This window comes from Mirounga leonina, unplaced genomic scaffold, assembly GCF_011800145.1.
Source record: "Mirounga leonina isolate KUSES-001 unplaced genomic scaffold, KU_Mleo_1.0 Mir_53, whole genome shotgun sequence".
Taxonomy (NCBI): Eukaryota; Metazoa; Chordata; class Mammalia; order Carnivora; family Phocidae; genus Mirounga; species Mirounga leonina.
The window spans coordinates 18,655,805-18,670,155 of NW_023270807.1; the positions used below are offsets into that span (position 1 = coordinate 18,655,805).

Here is a 14,351-nt window from a genome sequence, read left to right on the forward strand (position 1 = left end):
GATCGAGTCCCACATCGGGCTCCCTGCTCTGCGTGGAGCCTGCTTCTCCCTCTCCCACTCCCCCTGCTTGTGTTCCCTCTCTCGCTGTGTCTCTGTCAAATAAATAAATACAATCTTTTAAATAAATAAATAAATAAATAAATAAAAAATTCATATTCTTTGACCTATCGATTCCTGTTCTAGGAATTTATTATAAGGGTGAGCAAAGAAATCGCGTAAGGCGCGAGCAAAGAAATCATGTTAAGAATGTTAGCAGGGTGGGGGTGCCTGGGTGGCTCAGTCAGTTAAGTGTCTGCCTTTGGCTCACGTTATGATCCCAGGGTCCTGGAATCGAGCCCCACGTCGGGCTCCCTGCTCAGCGGAACCCTGCTTCTCCCTCTCCCTCTGCTGATCCTCCTACTTGTGGGCTCTCTCTCTCTCTGTCAAATAAATAAATAAAATCTTAAAAAAAAAAAGAATGTTAGTAGGGTGAAAATGTGGAAATAACCTATGTTTCCAAGAAAAGAAAACTGGTCATATAAACTATGGTATGTCCTTACAAGGTATATAAGCCAGTAATTTAAAATGACTTATATATAAAAAGAAAGAGGAAGGTCCCTGTATTGACAGGGAAAGAGCTCTAGAATGCACGGTTTAGTTTAAAGAAAGGGAAAAGAAAAAAAAAAAAAGTCCAGGGCAGAACAGAATATATTTGCTGTTTTGTGTAAGAAAGCCAGGGATGGGGATGAGAGAGAAATAGCTATTCATATTTGCTTGTATCTGCATAAATAGGAACACTGAGAAGTTACACAGGAAACCAATAAAAGTGATTATAGGAGCAGAAAGGTGGGAGGGCAGTGGTGGGAATAAGCTTTCTCAGTTTATGCCCTTTTTATATAGTTCTGATTATTCAAAAAGATGTGACTCTATTGCTTAATGAAAATAAAATGATATTGTAGAAGAATATTTGCTGACCTGTCAAAACATTCATGATAATTTTTTTAAATGTTAAAAGGGGGCCACAAAACAATATTTAGTATGATCTTATTTTGAGGAAAAATGTAAAATAATAGATCAGAGTCTAATCCAGTAGTAGCATTTGGCTAGTTAGGTCTTTTCTTCTTTTGTTTCATACAAATGCCTAACGTAAAGACCTGAACTTTCATTTCTTTGGTAGTAAGAAAAAAATACTATTCTTAAACCACAAAACCTATGGTCACCTCTTAGATAAAATGTTTCTAAGGAATCGGAAGAGAGGCCAGCTCTGGTCTGGCAGTGGCAAGATTGAGAGAGGGAGGTCTAAGGACCAGCAACAGCAGGAGACAGGCAGGGACACCCAGGCAGAATCTCTGAGCAATGGAGGGAAATGGTGGGGTGTCCTCGGCATCAGGGTCACTAAAGGGGGGCAGAGTTGTCCAGTAGGCACTGGGGAGGGAAACGACAAAGACAGACTTGTCAGTGTTGCTTCATCAGGAAAAAAACGCTTAAAGCACTAAAAAAAAAAAAAAAAAAAAAAAAGGAAAGCACTAAATGTTTATGTTAGAAACCAAAATAACCTATCTCTCTCCCATCATAAGGGTTTATTTCCTAATGATCCTGTAGTATGGAGCAGGAGAAAATTGCCAAGATGCATGAAATGATTTTTTAACAAGTCTTCTTTTAAGATTGACCTGGAGATACATTTCATTTTAGTCTTTGTTTCTATTCACTTTGTGTGGATGTGAATACTCTACCTTTAGCAAAGGGAAGTCAGAAAGAACAGAAGCATCGAGTTCTTCCACCATTAAAATCGCTTCTAACAGTTGTATGTCTGCCCAACTGAATTTGTTGCCAACGAGCAAATCCTCTCCATGGTCTTTCAAAATCTACAGAACGAGAAATGACAAAGAATATCAAATAAAAGTAAAGACTATTTTGCCTGGCTAAAAACTTATAAAAGCAGGGAGTCTTCTGTCCAGATCAAATTTACTAAAGAATCTTTTTCTTGGGGCGCCTGGGTGGCTCAGTTGGTTAAGCGACTGCCTTCGGCTCAGGTCATGATCCTGGAGTCCCTGGATCGAGTCCCGCATCGGGCTCCCTGCTCGGCAGGGAGTCTGCTTCTCCCTCTCCCACTCCCCCTGCTTGTGTTCCCTCTCTCGCTGTGTCTTTCTCTGTCAAATAAATAAATAAAATCTTTAAAAAAAAAATAAAAAAGAATCTTTTTCTTGATTATCTCCTAGACTGCTGGAAAGGATCAGATGAAACCAACTCTTACGCACTCTTAAACATTTCTATAAATTGGCACAGTCTTGTTGGAAGTTTGTCAGTGATTATCAAGACATTTTGGGTAGTGAAGGGCTGGAACGGAGCTCTCTCTTATAAGCCTACAGCTGATTAAGTAAAACTATACCCACCAGTATAGGGAGACACGAAGGTCATGATTAGTTAGAATCGGGCTACTATACCACAAGTAGAAAATAGTATCAGAAAGCCCATTTAACATTACAACTCAAATAATCATACAAGTTTTTTTAAATGGAAGGCATTTCAACAACACTGTACATTGCTCCCGAACAAAGAGGAACTGGATCGTCTAGGACCTGAGGTACTGGCAAGACTCTTCATTATAGCTTAATCAGTAGTAAATCATTCTTTCCCGAGGCTAAGACTGAGGAGAAATCCCACAGAATTCTTCTGTCTGGCAAGCCTTTATTTATGGAGCCCTCTGCTAACAAGTCTTTCTTACCATGTCCCATGCTGTCCTCTATGTTTGGAAACTTACCAGATGTACTTCAAGGACATTCGTAATTAGTATTCACTCCAAAATGACTTCGGGAAAGTTGTAAATTTAAAAGACCTTGTTCTTTTGATTGAGGCATGATTAGCCTCCAGTATTAAAGAAACATCTGACACGGTGAATTTAAGGTGCCGATGCCCTGGGCTGCTGATGGCTTATTTTAAAAATCAGAACAGAAAGGCTGTATCCTTTCGTTGCATTTGGTTTATTGCCATTCTGTTTTGTTAGAGGTTCCACATAATTCCGTCATGTCATTTGTTTGGGAACCCTTATTAAAGTTTTGGTCCGAGGGCAAGAAAGCACTACCATAGCTGATATTCAGCTTTTCAGATATTCACTCGGGAACTATTCTTCTCAGCAACAGGAAATCAGTCCTGGATCCCCGCATCCCGGGAAGCGTCAGTGCGAACTTGCTGCGCGCGAAACCCGCCTCTCAGTTCTCGCCCCTCTCTGGAATGGGAGGGGGAACTGGGGGCCGCTCGAGGACGTCACAGCCCCGCCCCCTGCTTGCCCCGCCCCCTGCTTCCCCCGCCCCCTCGCGGGATCTGCGCGCGCAGCGGTCGCCGACCCAGACCCAGGCTCTCGCGAGAGCACGCAGACGCCCCTCCCCGGCGCGGGGTGAGATCTTGCCGCCGCGAGGCAAACTGGATTCCCGCCGCCTGTTTTCAAAGGCGGGGAAGTAACGAGTTTTCGCTCTCTTCCCGGCTAAAGCAAGATCCTCCTCTTTTTCCGCGGAGGGTTTGAACGCAGCCAGCGCGATCGTTATCATGAGGTCCAGGGTGCCATCAGTGTACGTGTTGATCCTGACGAAAGAGCGCGTGACTCGCGTTCCCACGGTAACCTTTGAGTATGGGGGTGTCCTACTTCGCCACCGCGATGGCGTAGATGGATATTGGGCCAGATGACGTTTCACACCCTTTCCCTTAGGAGTCCATGCTCAGGAATGAGTTCTGGAACCAGAGCCCTCCAAGGGACCCGAGGATACTAGGGTCTCTGGAGATGTTCATTGGATGAAGGGATGTGTGAAAAAATTAAGAGCCTCCAAGTTGAAATCTGCCATAAACAAATAATTATTATGGCTTTAAAAACCCAACCGAATGAAGTTTACCAGAAGTGCAAAACTGTTAGTACCAGAACCTTTTCACTTCTTTAGGGAAGATACATAATTTAGCAGGTCTTCCCCTGACCTGGCAACTGAGAAAGAAAAGTTTGCTTTCCTAGTCAGGTCAGACAGATACCTGGATGTCATTCTCTAAAATTTTCCTTTCATTGACGTACACAAAAAGCTAAAAACAACAACAACAATAACCAAGAATGGTAGATCTGTTATCATTGATTATTTGCCTGTTGGTGCAGTTATGCTGTGCAAGTTATCTCTACGACCAGTGCGCAAACCTTAGGGGTTGTGTGTCTGTGTATCCCCCACTATATGCTAATTGCTCACAAATTTGGTTCAATGGTCATCTTTGTGTTTTGCATTTTAACATATATAAAAGCATAATTTACATTATTGTCCTATCTGAATTACAAATCATTTTTCTTACAGGTTAGATTGTTACCTAGCTGGTCACCTTTAATTGTAAAAAAACAACACATGCATCAAAACTATGACAAACAGATTGCTTTTGCATACTACTACTTGTTTACATTATTATAAAAGGATTCTTTTCACACAGTTTGAAATTGCTTCTCTTGCCATATACCTTTGGGACTGCAAGTTAGGATGACTAAGTTCATTTTAAAGTTGGAGCAGTGGAAAAGTTGGGGCATGCTGCTTCTTGTTATGGACTTTGCTCATTCCTGTGACATACTCTCTCTCTCCTTCTTCTGAACAATTGAATTTGGATCTTTCTCCCACCATGTCTTCTATATATATGTACGGACCATCCCATAGTGTCATGCTTATGGGGATGAGATTTCAAGGACCATTAAAATGGCCCTTTGACCCCAAATCCAGATAAAACTTTAATAGTTGTAAGTCTTTGCTTTGTCTTTAGTTTACTTGTCTTCTATAACTCTGAACCATTCCTGGGAGTAATAATCCAGCCATCCTCAGTCAGGCCTAGCATAGTGTCCAGCACATAGTAGATGCTTGTATATATGTGCAAAACCATGGACACCAATTTTCACCCCTGAGTAATTGTGATAAAACTCAACAGCTCCTTCCATCAATAGATGGGGTCTCTTTTCTGGGTTGATCTCATGACTTGCTTTGACTAATGGAGTGAAGTGGAATTGACCAGTTCTGAGCCTAGAACTTAAGAGGCCTTGTGTGCTTTCAGTCTCTCTCTTAGAACCCTCCCTAGCTACCCCAAGAACAAGCTCGGCATGAGAGGATGAGAGACACATGGCTCATTTGCCCCTCGGTTGATACTCAACACCCAAAACCAGAGCCTCCTGGCTGACTGTTGGTTGACCACAGACCATATGAGTGAGTCCAGCCAAGAGGAGTCAAGCCTGGCCCAGATAATGCCAAAGCCCACATGACCCAGTAATAAATGCATGCTGACTTAAGTTGCTGTGTTTCAAGGTGATAAGTTACACAGCATTATTTGTGGTAATAGATTATTGATATAATGCTCAATGTTTGTTTGCTGAGTCAGTCATTGTAGAATAGTTTACCAGGTCATTTTATGAGAACGTATTTTGTTAGGAGTGGAGAAAGAAATGAGAATGTTGAATGCCCACCACTATGAGTAGTAAAAGGGAAGAACTGGGGTATTTATACAGTTATGCATCAAAATGATGAGAAATAGATTGCTTTTGCATATGGGCGTAGCAAGAGCATCTCCCCTTTGTTCCCCCTTGCCTTCTCCCCCCAGTCTAGGCAGAAAGGCTACACCTTAACTGGGTCCCAGCAGGTGCAGGACTACAGAGCTTAGATAAGAATCAAGTACAGATGTGAACACTATGCTACCTGACTGTCTCCTTCATGTCCTTCCCATACAAGTCGTACTTGGCAGCAAGGTAGCTGAGGATGGCTCTAGTCTGCGTGAGCACCATTCCATCAATTTCAATCATAGACACTTGGCCGAAAAGCAAGTGTCCATCTGTGGGTTGAGCAAAGTGAGGTTAGGATACTGTCCTTCCATGGTCCAGGTAAGCCTGTAGGAGGGTCTCTTCTAATTTTGTTGAGTGATTTTGTTTTCATCCAGAGTAGTGAGTTAAAGACCCCAGTTGTTGAGGAAATGCCTACCATTTGCTTTATGGAAAATCTGAGATTTGTTTGATGGTTTCACACATTTTTGTGTCTTGGTTAATCATGATTGTTTAAGACGCTATACATTTACTATGACTGTGTTGTAGTATAAGTGCTTCTGGTTCTCAAAGTTCATCTCAGGGTGGTGGGTTGTTAAAAATACTCACCCCACTCCCCAGATTCTCTGATTCAGGGGTGGAGGCTGGGAGCCTGAATTCTTTGAAAAGCACAGCAGGTATCACTCCAGGTCTGTGTGGCAGCAGGACGGATGTACAGCAAGAACCCCGGCAGACGAGGTCCAAACGCCAGCTTTAGCCCTCCCCAGCCATGTGACTTTAAGCAAATCTGAGCTTTAGCTTCCTTTGCTCTAAAACAATAATAATATCTATCTAGCAGGATTTTTGAAAAGATGAAATGAGATAAATAAAACACTGAATACTGTCAATAACTAGTGTTTAGTAAAGTTAAATTTTCTTCTTTGTGAGTGACTGCCTATATAAGTAATGCATTTAAAGATGTACTATTAATAGTGCTCTTTTCATAGGGTCTTGAAGAAATAAATGGCCTTTAAATTTCTTTTACCACCTGTACATTGCTGAGAATCAGGAACTTTTTATCCAGAATAGGAACCAAATTTCACTAGTGCATTGGCAAAGGCCAGAATTAATTTCCCCAACTTCCAATACTGTTGCTACTTGACTTAATGAGAGGCAGTAGAGGATGGTGGAGAGGAAACCACCATAGGAACTTTCCAGGGAGCCAGTGTCCCTGTCTAGTTGATGATGTCAGGCTTCCCTGAGCCTATTTTCTGATCTGCCCATTGTAGAATTTCCTTGAGCAGGGATAAGATCACCTTGTGACCATGCTTTGGAAATTTTAGTACTATTATTAATGGAGAGACTGCAAAATCTCCATTTCCTAAAAGCAGTTATACATTTGTCCAAAACTGAATGAGCATCTAAACTGGGCTCTGTGCTACTGCTTGTTAGTGATGCAGAAGATACTAGATTATTAGATATGATCCTTGCTTCTAGGAGCTGATGATCTTCTTCAGAAGGATTTTTAAAACTCTCAGATCAAGAGTATAGGAAAGGATCTTGGAGATCATTTAGCTCACTCATATCATAGACTATGGCACTGTGAAGGCCAACGGGGCAAACATGACTTGCTCGAACTCACAACAGAAGTGGGCCTCCTGACTCTTCAGCCCACAGCCCTCTCTGCTGCCCCTCTCTGTCTCCTATTTACAAATAATGGTAATGCCCAGGAGAGTGTCTCAAGCACAAGAGTAGCATCACAGACTCAGGGAGGGCTGGAGGATTTCATAGGGTATTAGGGAGGAGTTCTTGCCGGAATGATCATGGAAAAGTTTCTGGAGATGCATTTCATTTACTTATTCAATACATATGTACTTAATCCCTACCACGTACCAGTGACTGGCCTCATTTGGGGTGGAGTAGGGCAGAAACAAAGAGAATGGGGAGCTTCAGGGATATTCCAGACAATAAAGTTCCTGGACAAGAATTGGGTAAGGGGCTAGCCAACCTTCCCCATTTAGTGAGATCTACTGGTATACTGCATCTGTGACCACAGAGATTATTTTTATTTTACGGTAAAGAGATAAGATGCAGAGAAGTTAAAGGCCTTCTGCAAAGTCATACGGTTTGTAAACGGCAGGTCTGCTGATTACTAGTTGAACGGCAGGTCTGATTACTAGTTGAAGGTTTCTCAAAAAAATAATATGTGTCAATTTCATGACTGTTTATCAGCAATGGTGGGGACATCCATGTTTCCTTAGGTAAGGAAAGTAATGTGGCTATTAGAAGGTTAAGAAGTGCTATGAAAGCACTAGTCTTTTCTCTTGGTTTGAGAAACTTTTCTAGGAAATTGTAAGGGTGAAAGACTTCCGAATTTAATCAAATTTCGGTCTTTTCGATAGTCTTGGTTCTACAATTGTGACCTGATAAAATGGTGTCTGTTAATCTGTTGAAACCACTAAGAAGAACGGATATGAGCCATGAGAACTAGAGAATATTTTAGCCCAAATTCCCCTTCCCTTCCAGCCCACTGGATCATTATTTAAGAATTCTTCAAGCATTCTTTTTTTTTTTTTATGTAGTGTTCCATGGTTCATTGTTTGCGTATAACACCCAGTGCTCCATTCAGTGGGATGGGGAGTATTGAACCACTTAGCTGAGTCAAACCCAGGCTACCATCTCTCACTGAGGTCCGGGCCAGAGTCTACTTGATAAGCTTTTATGACGGCTAAAGACACAATGCAAATGATAAATTTAGCCCTGTGACAGGGACATAGTGGGCACTCAATCAATGTGAGCAGTCCTTTTTCTAATAGTTGTCACTCCAGAGTTCTGTGTTCTATATTGAAATGAATATTTCCAGAAACAAATGTTTACTTTTTCCAGTAAGAAAACATTGAATAAATCTCAGGCTCACCCTTCAGCAACTTCTCATATTGTTCTGTTGTTTCAATAAATTCTTCATCAAACTAGATAAAGGATAGAAACTTTGTTATAACTTTAATGTCCTCAGAGGAGGAGGGGGGAGAGAGAGAGAGATTCACAGTATAAAATGCCCAATAGCTTTCAGAATGAAAATTTTAAAAGGAACCACAAAGTTGTCAGTTTCCACACAGCTGAAAAGTCTGCCAATGTGTGTGTAGATTAGCTTCTACAGTCATGGGACTGGCACCCCTTTGGGGCTTTTGCCTACTTATAGGATATCCTCAGCCCCATTCATATTTTCCCTTTTCTTCACCTTAGCTCTTTTTTCTCTCCAAGTTCTTGTCCTTTTCACCAACTTCCCCCAGTGATTTCCCTTTTTCCATTCCTGTCTTTCCTTTCTTGAGGTTTTCTGAAGGGCAAAATAAGAAAAATAAGAAAAGCAAGAGAACAATGATCACAGAAGCAGGATGGTGGTTACCTCCAGTGAGGAGAACGAGGGTTGTGATAGGGGAGGGATATGGGGAAGGAGACTGGAGTGCTATTAATAGTCTGTTTCTTAAACAGAATTAATAATCAGTCTTTATAACTAGTCTTTAAACTGCAGGTAAATGCACTCTCCTGTATGTGTGCTCTCTCACAATTTAAGAAAAAAAAAAAAAAAAAGAACAAACGATACATATCAAGGTATCAAGGTATTCCATAGATTTGAGAGATTGTCTCTGGTATTTTGAGACAAGAACCCAGAGTTAATATGATGGTTTCATGAATGACCTTGCAAAAGAAAATATTATCTAACAGTGTCAAGGAGTTGGGCTGGTTTGGACTGAAATGATCCGTGGGAGTTGGGCATGCATTCGTTTCTGTCACAAGACTTTTCTGAGTGCTGGGAGAGGCACAGACAAAGGCAGGCCTAGTCAGGACCAGGATTCTAGTCTTGACCCAGCCACCAGGGAGCCAAGCAAACCTAGGCCCAGTTCAGTACCTCTGTCTGCCTGCATGTCTTTGTCTGCAACTGGGAAGGAGAAGGATGTCCCTGGGTGACCCACAACCTTTTAAAGAAGAGGAGAGAGCTAATGCGAGTGCACCTGATCGCACTTTCCACCTCACCGTGGCAAGGGCCACAGTGGTCATTATGTTAGTGACCCCTGCCTGTCTCACAGGATTACCGAATGTGCTCTGAGAATACTAAAAGCTCTACACCAACTTAGAGGACTGCTGGGTCTCCTTTTCTCAAATTTGCTGCTCCAACCCCATAGGCAACAATGCATGCTTCAGGGAAACGGCAAAAAAGCCAAGCTTCTGGTGCAGGCGGTGCACATGGGTGCTGTGGCTGGGAGGGTGCTCAGGTGCACCCGCGGGGTGACACATGGCTCTCGGAGAGGCTGACCTCAGCTTCCCAACGCAGCACTCACCATGGTCCTTCACCCACTAAGCCCCAAACTGCCAAGTATCCTGTCCTAGCTGGGATTCCACTTGAGGATGCTGCCTGTGCTAACAAAATTCACAAGAAAGTTAAAAATCAGAAGATCAGTAGTTCGGCTGATGATGAAAACTTTGACTGTGAATACCCACAATCATATGACAACGAAGTCACTCAGGTTCACAAAATCTTACAGGTGTTTTGAAGCAATGTTGCCCACAACCACCCTATTTTCTTTTCTTTTTTTTTTTTTTTTTGAAGATTTTATTTATTTATCTGACAGAGAGATAGCAAGAGCAGGAACACAAGCAGGGGGAGTGGGAGAGGGAGAAGCAGGCCTCCCGCTGAGCAGAGAGCCCAATGTGGGGCTCAATCCCAGGACCCTGGGATCATGACCTGAGCCGAAGGCAGATGCCCATCCAGGCGCCCCAACCCTATTTTCTTATATGTTGGATTTACAGTTTAACTCTTGGAAAAGTTGAATTCCTTTCCTCCTCTGTTTTTTTTCATATGGAACGCGTCACAAATGTGTGCGTCATCCTTGCATGGAGCCATGCTAATCTCTGTATTGTTCCAACTGTAGTGTATGTGCGGCCAAAGCCACACTAATTCCTTTCTTGCTGTGGTCTTGTCATGCCCTGGGCACTGCCTCTGTTGGGTTGCTGTCAAGATTCATTCCTTTTAAGTTGCCTCTTTAGCTACTGAGTGTTGAAAGTTTCTGGAGCTTCCTAAAACCCCACTACTTTATTGTCTTAGAAGACACAATGATTAAAAAGGAACCCAAATTCCCTGATTGGAGAAATATGTTTGAGTGTAGTAACTCACTACCCACACACCTTAGAATGAACCTTACAATAAAATCAGTGTGGAGAAAATATGACAAGAGGGAGAAGAGAAATGGTGGCTTCGTGTTAACCTTTCCCCAGTGAGAAAACTCCTAAATTTTCTGGTCGCCTACAGGGTCCCAAGTAGGATGTTTAAGGAGCAAATGTAAGCACTATTCGAAGTCAGAAGGAGGAAGCATAGCAGTTCCCCAACATGCCAACGCACAGCAGGATGCGCATGCCCAGTGGGTCCCAGTGCTAGAGAAACTCACATCCACGTGGGCCATATTCCAGGTACTGACCAAGTGTCACCAAGGCTGCAAGGCAAACAGACAACTACACACATCCAACAGCAGCAAACTCTGGGCGACCGACAAATGATTCAAGCCCTCACTCCGAGAACCCCTTCTGGGTCTCTGTCCGTCCTGCTGCCTTCAGACAAAAATAAAGCAATACTGGTGAAGTTAAGTATCACCGTCCATCTTGAGGAGCTCCATCTCTCCACTCTCTGCTTAGCACACAGAGCTCCAGTTTGACCCCTCTCCACTTGCTCTGAGGGACGGGGATGAGGCTGTGAATCTGGCTGGGGCTGGTCTCAGGTTAATTCCTGTCGTTCTGTGTCCCTGAAACCTTCAACCAGTCCAAATTCTGTTTGAAATAAATCTTATGGTGAAAGAATGTGGGACATAGAAACACCTGTGAACACCCTTTTTATAGTAATTCTATCCTGCTCCCCCAGTTAGCCAGAGCTGAACGTTATCCTTTGGTTTAGACCATGAATCCAGAAAAGGTCATGTCTGGTAGCCTCCAGAAAGCTGTTTCTAAGCAACCAATGGTCACTTAAAATGCAGGCTGAATGGTCTTTCTTCTGACTATTCTCTTAGTTATTTGAAACCTATGAGATTAAAATCCTAGCCCCAGATTGCCCACGAGAGACAGATACCTAACACGACTACTGAGTGTCATAATGTGGAGGCTCCAGACATCGTATTTGTTCCAGAGACCCAGTGAAAGGAGAGACATGTAGTCCTAAAATGATCAGGAGAGGGCAAGCTTCTTGCCGGCATGGCAGAAGCAACACTCAGAGGGATGCAGAGATAGGAGCTCTTGGAGGTGCTGGAATAAAACAATGGGGAGCTGGCAACATCAGGTAGACGGGAGTCTGAGTGCCAGGGATGGAAGGTGGTGTGTTCCATTGGGAGGGGCGTTGTCACCGGGTGAGAAGGGAAAGCTGTGTGCTCCTTAAGGTCTATAACCAAGAATGTGGATCAACACCCCCCCCACCCCCCCGGCTTCCCTGAGAGAATGAACACTGAGAAAACTGAGGGCACGGATGTGGATCTGGTCCCATTCATTTACAGCCCCTCTGCCAGGCACGATACCCAACCATGTCCGGTCCTCAAATGGAAATAAACACTTATTATGTTACTATCCCCATCTTTTAAAGGCAGGGGGCTCCGGGCTTTAGAGTCATGAGTCCTCACTAATGTGCAACCTTTTTCCACCTCTGTAAGCCGCAGTTTCCTAATCCTTAGAATGGGTGTGATGGTGACACTGCTGACCTCAGGGGGCTATTGTGAGGACTAAGGACTGAGTAAAGTAATGGATAAAGTACATCCCGCAATGGAAATTTTCATTCCTTTCGTGAGAAATAAAGGGAACAAAGGAGAGTGTTTTCTGGATTTCACCCAAAATGCAGACACTCTGCGAACACAGCTGCTGGAAGATCCAGAACCCGAGGTGTTGCGCTCACCAGAAACAAGTCTGTTTTTTGTGCTGCTAATGTTGACCAATAGATATGTCCTGAATTAAACCTGGTTCACCAACTAGGCTTCCCACACAGGGCTTATTACATTGGGAATCGAAAGCCACCTCTTGGGACTCGTAAACATCCCCCCTGTGCAGCTTCACCTGAGGTGAGCCATGGGATGCACCCTACCCCCCAACCGAGAGCCCCGGGGACCCATGCCTAAGGCAGGGGCAGCAGAAAGCAGTGCCAATGTCATCACAACCTTTGGATAGTCAGAGTGTGGGCCTTGGTAAAAAACATGCCCAAAATCTTTTAGAAAATGTGGGGGGTGCCTGGGTGGCTCAGTCGGTTAAGCAATCCACTCTTGGTTTTGGCTCAGGTCATGATCTCAGGGTCGTGAGACCAGAGCCTCTGTCGGGCTCCATGCTCAGCGTGGAGTCTACCTGAGGATTCTCTCCTCTGCCCTCCCCCACTAAAATAAATAACATAAAAAAAAAAAAAAGAAAAGAAAATGTGGAAGAACTCAGATATATCTGAGTTTGCCCCGGGTACCAATAAAAGCAAAGAACTAAGTTGAAATTTTAGCTCTATTTCTCACTTGAGCAAGTTTTTTAAACTCTGAGCCTCAGTTTCCTCATTTGTGCAATAAGACTAATAGTTCCTAATTCATGTGGGTAGTTATGAGGTGGAAATAAGATAATGTGTGCAAATCACTAAACACAGTAAGGACTCAAATAATGACACACACCCATGAACACACGCACGCCTGCATGCACACATAGGCACACACACATCCACATCTCCAGATTGCAGCAACATTCACGTGCGACAGAGAAGAAATGAAACTTGCTTCTGAAAGGAAGGGGAGGCATTCTCTAGGAGTGTGATTTTGGACCATTAGCATTGGCTTCACCTGGAGGCTTGTTAGAAATGCAGACTCTTAAGTCCCTGGGTCAGAGCGACTGAATCAGAGCCTACATTTTTCACAAGACCCCAGATGATTCACTTGTATATTAAAATGAAGTTTAAGAAGCCAGGTCTGGAGTGAAAACCCAACAAAACTGTATCTGGGGCTTGGTGTGTGGCCCTAGGTCATTCTTCTCAGGGACTGTTGTGCAGGTGTAAATTGCAGAAAATGATGCTTGAAAAACAGGGTGAGCAAATGGTGAAGTGCCGGAGTTGTGTGTGGCTAAGAAGACAATGAGGGGCAGAGAGGAAATTGGGGGTAAGTATAAGTGAATTTCCCATGGTAAATCATTTTTGTTGACCCCCTTTGAGGAGATGTAAGGCTTTCTTCAATCCCCAAGTTTAACCAAGTAGCAGGTGTGTAGCTTCCTTCCACTCCTGGGGCAGGTCTGGAAGAAATGTCAGGTGCCTGAACTATAAAAATGCAAGTTGGTTCAGAATTTGGTAATTTCCTTCATTTCTTCCAGTTTTAACAGTCTTTCTGATCTAATGTCTCTTCCCTTGTCTTCATTCTTTGCCCTATGCTCCTAAATGCGGAACACACACATCGGGAGAGTTCTGCCCTCAATCTTTTTGGGGTGAAAATTGAATATTGAATTTTCTGGATAATGAAAAATTTTTAAGGGGTTAATTTAAGAGGCTGCCAGTTTTAGCAGATGTTTTGGGCCAGAATATAAGATGTCAATTTTAAATCTATTATTAATAGAAATAGCTATAACATTTACTTTAGCTTCTCCAGTGGATCAGAATGGCCTATCTTCATTACAACCAGCAGATCAAAATGTGTCACTGAGCAAAAAAAAAAAAAGGAACCTCTCCCAGATAACCCTGTATTCCCCACAGAACTTAAAGTTGCTAGACTGGGGGTGCCTGGGTGGCTCAGGCAGTTAAGTGTCTGCCTTGGGCTCAGGTCGTGATCCCAGGGTCCTGGGATCGAGCCCCGCATCAGGCTCTCTACTCAGCAAGAAGCCTGCT

At 43.3% G+C, this 14,351-nt stretch overlaps 2 long non-coding RNA genes and 1 other non-coding gene across 3 annotated transcripts in view; 1 reads left to right on the forward strand and 2 right to left on the reverse strand.

The window, feature by feature from the left end:
* Nucleotides 1-474: 474 nt before the first annotated feature.
* LOC118001527 lies at nt 475-3,195 on the reverse strand. The gene is made up of 3 exons (XR_004676715.1): nt 2,741-3,195; nt 1,713-1,844; nt 475-1,404 (listed from the first exon to the last, which is right to left on the reverse strand). It is a non-coding gene; the product is annotated as an uncharacterized LOC118001527 (long non-coding RNA).
* A 179-nt stretch (nt 3,196-3,374) lies between these two features.
* The window catches only part of LOC118001528, a 30,195-nt gene continuing 19,218 nt past the window's right edge, over nt 3,375-14,351 (forward strand). The window contains exon 1 of the long non-coding RNA XR_004676716.1: nt 3,375-3,545. This is a non-coding gene — a long non-coding RNA (uncharacterized LOC118001528). The remainder of the gene's footprint in view (nt 3,546-14,351) is intronic.
* On the reverse strand, nt 10,341-10,442 carry LOC118001702. Its single transcript, XR_004676810.1, has one exon. It is a non-coding gene; the product is annotated as a U6 spliceosomal RNA (small nuclear RNA).